This window comes from Cyprinus carpio, unplaced genomic scaffold (genome assembly GCF_018340385.1).
Source record: "Cyprinus carpio isolate SPL01 unplaced genomic scaffold, ASM1834038v1 S000001254, whole genome shotgun sequence".
Lineage (NCBI taxonomy): Eukaryota > Metazoa > Chordata > Actinopteri > Cypriniformes > Cyprinidae > Cyprinus > Cyprinus carpio.
In genome coordinates this window covers 1-7,211 of record NW_024873970.1, presented here as the reverse complement: position 1 = coordinate 7,211, position 7,211 = coordinate 1, and the positions used below count along the sequence as shown (strand labels likewise).

General features: G+C 36.7%; 1 long non-coding RNA gene across 1 annotated transcript; it reads right to left on the bottom strand.

Moving 5' to 3' along the window:
* Window positions 1-4,517: 4,517 nt before the first annotated feature.
* LOC122143301 lies at window positions 4,518-5,513 on the bottom strand. The gene is made up of 3 exons (XR_006159103.1): window positions 5,066-5,513; window positions 4,869-4,936; window positions 4,518-4,776 (listed from the first exon to the last, which is right to left on the bottom strand). It is a non-coding gene; the product is annotated as an uncharacterized LOC122143301 (long non-coding RNA).
* Between the last annotated feature and the right edge of the window lie 1,698 nt (window positions 5,514-7,211).

Genomic DNA, 7,211 nt, shown 5'->3' with positions numbered 1-7,211 from the left:
AGATTAAACACCTCATAGCATCAGTGACATCACAACCTACCTCTACGGTTTCTCAGTGTTTGCATATTTGTAATATCTGCAAAAGGAGAACGTAGAAGATCCTTTGAGAAGACTGTTGATTTTAAGAAAAATTGATTACAAGAAATTGACCTCAGCATTTCTAGCCCACCAACACTTATCACAATAATAATGATAAAGGTGACTAATAATTATATATATATTTTTGTAAACAAACAAATTTATGTTTTTTTCATGCTATAGCTATGCATGATTTCACACTAGACAGATGCAGCCAAGATGAAGCAGGAGAACATGTGGGACAATCTGACTGCTACTGTGGTCTGTCCCAACATCTGTATGCTGTCTCCCTTGATAACCACACCTGGAAAACCAATTACAACAGAGTAAAACGCTTATATCTCATGTTGTCAGCATTCTATTTATTGCTAAATTAAATTTCATATTCACAATTGCATGCTATTTTATAATAAATCTTCATTTTTTTGTGGTGAAGTGAACTGGACTGGTCAGCAGAAGGTTGCTGGATCAGCAATTTCAATGTTTTACTCCAGGTGGCTCCAGAGGATCACGTCAGGAGAGGTCTCCCGGAGGGATTGGGGTCCCTGGGAAGAGATGAGCACGACATTAAGTCACTTCAAACCCCGGAAGAAGTGGCATGCAACACATTAATAAATGTGAATATGCTGATTGTTGCTAAATACTTTTGGTGTCTATGGGCACCCCTAAGAAACAAACAACAACGTCTCAAGTAAATGCTGCAATAAGCTTAGCTATCTATAGATCTTATTGCATTCCTATATTTCATACAGTTTCTATTTGGGCGTTATTAAAAGGTATGTTGCAATCCTAAACGATAAACTATCAGTCATTATTTAGCTTCATGGCTGGTCTGAATTCTGTGTGTGTGTGTGGATTGGTGTTGTTGTGTGTGTGTGTGTCCAGTGTGGTGTGTGTGTGTTGTGCCGTGTGGGGTTTGTGGATATATGAGGAGCACAAACTTTGTTATAAGTGACATGGGTATGCACACAGGGTAGTATCAAGGATAGGGTTGACTTATGACGACATCTTTTTGTCCCTTTTTTCACAAACGCTTATAATAACATAATCAGATGAGGTTTTAACTAGAAAGTATTTAATGCATGACAATGTTTCCTGTAGAGGGGTAGGGTTTGGGTTTAGGGTAGGTGTAGGGCAATAGAAATACTAAAGTACATGTCATTAATTACCATTCATGGGATGTCGCAAACTTTTCACAAAAAGAAAGGCATGTGTGTGTGTGTGTGTGTGTGTGTGTGTGTGTGTGTCGCGTTGTTTTTGTGACATATCAGGACAACAACTTTGTATACCTGACATGGGTATGGACACAGGTATTACAAGGATATTAGGGTGACTTATGAGGACATTTCCAATGTCCCCATTTTTCAAAAAAAAATGCTTATAAACCATACAGTATTGAGTTTTTTTGAGAAAAGTAAAAATGCAAAAAGTTTTCCTGTAAGGGGTAGGGTAGGGTGTAGGGTTGGTGTAGGGCAATAGAATATATACAGCGTACAGTATAAAAACCATTACGCCTATGGGATGTCCCCACTTTTCACAAAAACAAACATGTGTGTGTGTGTGTGTGTGTGTGTGTGTGTGTGTAATTTCCTGAACACAAAAGTGATTTTGGTCAAGTTTCTCCTACTGGTTTGTGTTTATACAGTATCAGTCAATGGAGCCTGACTTTCAGATTCTTCATGACATTATTTGATGAGGCTTTTGAAGCTTCTGAAACTCGGGTTTCATTGACTGATGTTGTATGAATAGAAACCAGCAGGACAAACTTGACCAAACTCACATCCTCAATGTCTTTTGGTCTTTCTCTAGATGTTCTCACTGGTTCTGGGGACACTGAGGATGAAGAGACCAGAGGCGGACAGAGTACACAGCTTTATTACTTGAGTAAAAGTACAGATACTCCTTGCTAAATTTTACTCAAGTGCAAGTAAAAGTACTACAGTCAGATGTCTACTTAAGTAAAAGTACTGAAGTACTTGTTTTTAAAAGTACTTGAGTATCAAGAGTACAAGAGTACATTTTCTAAATATTGCATTACTACTGCCACAGTGCTTACATTTATGTACAGAAACGTTAATGTTAATACCTTGGAGAATGTAAAAGGAATTGAAAGTAAAATCAAGTCATTTTCATCTTTTTACCATGTTGCTTTATTTAACATTTCTCACTTGCGCACAATGGCAACGCTCTGACAAACCTCTGCTAGAGTTTTAATGTTCTCACACACCTCTGAACCTGACCGTGTTATACACGCAGCATAGAAGAGAAATAATAATGATTAAAGAAAATCAGCTAATCAGCTGTGTTTAGGTCAGCTTACAAAGAAGGAAAAATAAAATTCAGCTAATTTGAGTGACAGTATTAAGCCCCTTCCTCTCATAGACATACAGGCAAAGGCAGGAGAAAATACTTTCAGCTGAATAACACCATTCTCACACACACAATCTATGTGTGACAACTCTCTCTCTGTGTGTGTGTGTGTGTGTGTGTGTGTGTGTGTGTGTGTGTGTGTGTGTGTGTGTGTGTGTGTGTACTGGTACTTCAATTCATGTCAAATGTCATGAAGTCTTTGGCGGATAAACTGAAATGTGATTGCTGATAGGCTGTCCCAATCAGTGGCGCCTGCACAATCCAATCAAGTTTGAGAGGGAAACAAAAACAAATTTCCGAAATTTTTCTTTTTTTTTCGCACAAAAAATTTATCATCGTAGTACTAAGCACCCCACCACCCCCCCAGTAGAAAAAAAAAATCAATCCGTGGCGACCGTTTTTCAATCAGTCCCCTCAGTTTATAAACCGTGCTCACGAATTCTTAAACTGTTCCCTCGGTTTAACAAATCATGCCCACGGATTAATAAACCGTACCCACGAATTTCCAATCCGTGCGGTCAGATTTTGTAAACAGTACCTTCAGTTTTTGAATCCATACCCACGAATTCATAATCCGTGCGCACGCTTTCGCAATCCGTTCCCTCGGATTTGTAAACTGTACTCAAGGATTCATGCAGCAAGCTCGAAGGTAGCCTACGTGTTAACATACAGTTTTATTGACTATTATTATGTGGAATAGGCCTACAGCAAATTTAATAAGAAAGATGTGCATCAAAATCTTGTTTAATTTGTGAACATCTTAGCACTTGATTATTATTGTATAATAAACCTGGCATTGTGACTCTGGAGTAATTTGTTCCTCTTTTGTACAGTAAGTCGTTTTGGATAAAAGTTTCTTATTCATAACCTGTATAATAATATGTAATAATAATAATTATTTTTATTATTATTATTTTAATTTATAGCCTAAATAAAAGAGTGCACTTAAGACAGTAAAAATGTTTGTCATAAAATAATTAATGAATGCTTTATTTTTAAATAACCTTTTACAGTTTTGGAAATGTGTTTGTGTACTATTCTTTCTTAACATGAAGCGTTATTTTGGTGATTTTATTATACTAGCTTTTCCCCAGAGTTAGATGCACACTTCACTGTTAATTTTATTATTAAATAATTAGGCCTTTTATAACATTGCTTTTTACCTTTTTTTTTTTTTTTTAGAAAATTCATGGAATTCAGGGAATTTTCGATTCTTCTTTTTAGCTTTAATTTTAGGCTATAAAACACAGGCGGAGGTGTTTTATCCTATTGGTGATAAATGTAAAATAAACGCTAAAAAGAAGACTATTTTGTGAGTGCGGATCATGGTCTCATAGGATACTTTGAAAAATAATGTTTAATAAACAGAAATGAATCTGACGGTGGGGGCGGAGCCACAAATCCGTGAGTTTACAAATCCGAGGGAACGGATTGCGAAAGCGTGCGCACCGATTGATTTTTTTCTCCTACAGGTGACGTGCAGGGCTCCATAGTACGGTGTTTCGTCCACACGGAATCCAGCGTTTTGGGAGAGTGAAACCGATGTTTTTTGAAACCGGGTCCCAGAATGAATAAATTTGAAAACGCCGCCTTTGCGTTTTCATCTGGACGGCGAATCCGTATATTTTCTGATATGATGAAGTCATCAGCCCACGTCTCGCCCTAATCAGACACCGCAACATCACGTAATAGCAACAAAAACATGAACAAACACTGAACGATTGTCTTTTTATTAACTAACATTAACACAGATTAATAAATGTATTGTTCCATGTTCGTTTGTGTACCGCGCGCGAGGTTTATGAGCATAGTCCAAGTCTTCTTCTCCGTTTTTAGTGTATCTCTGTGGCAGAATTACAGCGCCACATACTGGTCTGGCATTTATACTACATCGTTTTGCGGTTTCGTGTGGACGCGGATATTTCTTGGGACGAGGAAAAAAAAAGATTGGATTGGGGTAAGCTCCGTCTCCGTGTGGACGGGGCCGAAGAAGTAACGGGTACTTACGGTTATGGATAGAAATGTAGCAGAGTAAAGAGTACAATATTTGCCTCTCAAATGTACTTGAGTAAAGTCATGAGTACTCCCCAAAAATGATACTCGAGTAAAGTACAGATCCCTCAAAATTTGTACTTAAGTACTGTACTCAAGTAAATGTACTCCGTTACTGTCCGGCTCTGGAAGAGACCACAGCAACATCCGGTCCTAATGAGAAAACAAGAGCGGATGAAGTGATGGAGCGTTTCACCCATGACACTGGACCATTTCCAGGATGCTGATGGACTTCTCCATCCTCAGTGCACACAGCAGTCTGCAGACATTCAGATCCTGCAAAGATGCACGAACACAAAACAAAAGCAGTCATTTTAACAGCACAGTGTCATTTGATTTCTGTATTAGAAGTAACAAAATGATCTTACTTTATATTTTGGTTTCAGGTTTTCCTTTCTTCACAAATGCCGCCATCACCTGCTCCACCACAAAAGATCTGCATCAAATGTACAGCAATCAAGAATCAGAAAAGTGCTGTGATAACGCTGTTTGAAATTACAATAATTAAAATAAACTACAACTTAAGATTTAAAAGATGTTTTATTGATGACTGTAGTATACTCACTGAGAGCCTTTGATGGCAGCATTCCTTCATCAGTTTCTCTGCAGCAGATTAAAACACGTGTGTCTCATGTGTCCCTGTAACATCCAGACAAGAGTCAGTCTCCTCTGTGATTTATCTGCTCTATACTGCTTTTACATGTTGAGCTAGTTGCTGATGTGTTCACTTGCTTTTTATCCAACACAAATGTTTCTCAATTTATCAACAATACTAATGGTCAAATGAAATAGATAACTTATGTTTCCTTACTTTATGTAGATTTGTTTGTTTACATTACTTACATTCATCTAAAGCAGTGTTGACAGTGAATTCTATATTATAGCACACATACATCTCTCACTCATATGTCTGTAATGTTATGATGTGCTCAACTGCAATTCTCTTAGAACATTTTCCTGTCTTATATTAAATAGACATTTAATCGTCTTAATGATGTATATGGTTTATGTAAATCCACTTTGGAGACATACATGTGCTTACTGGAGCTCTGCTGTTCGCTATACATAATAAAACGTGTTTATACAGAAAAAAAAAATTACAAATATACTGTATCGTTAATGGCTAGCGTCTCAACAAATATGATTTTAACACACGGGAACCGTGTTTTGGTTTATAATACTCACATTAATAAACCCCCATCACTGCTCTCCTTCATACATGGACACACCTCTCATGTATACTAAGGACTTGCAGCAAGTCAGAGATCCAATTTTGCAAGAGCGGGGGATGGCAAGGAAGCCCTTAAATTTAGATATAGGGGAAAAAATGCCCTGAATGAGCTTTTTTGTCTAAAAGTTATCACACCAGGCACGTAATGAATGAAAAATTTAAAAAATGATTTTATACAACAGTTAAATTAATAAGAAAGTAATATTATTATTTTATTATTATATTATATTTTAAGTAGGCTATCGTTTCAGTTTAAAAAATAGTTATATATTTTGATAGTTTTACAAAAATTTAAATTCTGTTTATTTTCATTTACATTTACTCACCCTGATGTTGTTTCAAACCTTATGTCTTTATTGGGTTTTTGAGGAACATAGGAAGATTTTTTAAGAATGCTGATAGCCAAACTTTTTTTAGTTTAACTATACCCCCAGAGTCCTCGAGAAAAGGGAGAGGTTTTCCATGTAGATGAGCAAAACCTGCATTTTTAAGTGATGTGGGCGTTAACTTAACGCCGGTCGGGCAGTGGCTTATTTTAACGCGGGGGTTTATGCACGGCATTAACATCACCTAACAGGCTATTTAATGCCTGGCGCATTATGAAAAACAGCGCTTTAATATTAATAAGTGGTGAGGCAAAGCACACAAATTCTGGACCCATTTGGCTTTCCACTCTTTTTCCCAACTATATAGTAGGTGAGTAGGCTTTCCCAACTATATAGTAGGTGAGTAGGCATAATAGAGTGCAAATTAGTATACGTGACGTCCAATCTCCCCAAATCATTGCAATTTCACTACTCTTTTATGAACGAAAAGATTCAAACATACTCATTCGCCACCTACTGCTTTTTTCCATACTATATAGTAGGGGGGCCCCTTTCGGAACAGCCAGTGTCTTCGGAATTATGCTACTTGAGAGTTAAAGGTGAGTTTGATCAAGGTTGGAACTAAACTCTGCAGAAAAGTGGACCCAAGGCCCAAAAGGGAGAACCATAGAAATTTTTTTAATTTCTTATTTTAAATTTGCCTGAGCTTATCAGTATAACAAAGATTGCATAATCTGTATTAAAAAATACCATCAAAGAAGATTATTTAGATATAAAATACTGGGTGCAGAATATTTCCTAGCTGTATTAAATAAAGAAACTAGTTGATATATTTAAACAGACCCACAGAGGACTACCATGTGGTTAGGAAGAAATGAATGGAGAAAGACAGTCAAAATGAATCCTGTTGCAGTCTCAGTTATTCATAGATGTGAAAAAAGAAAAGTTTCTATGTTTTGGGACAGCAAAAGTGTATTTTTCAGTATTTTTGTGGGTGAAACATTTATTTTTTTTTCCGCTGTTACCCACAGAACAACTTACATTAAAAAAAAATCAACACTAATGTTTAAAAATTACAGGATATACAGGTTTCCCTTATCCCTCATACATTTTTTGTTTATTATAAATCACTACGGCTGTTTTTTATAAATGAA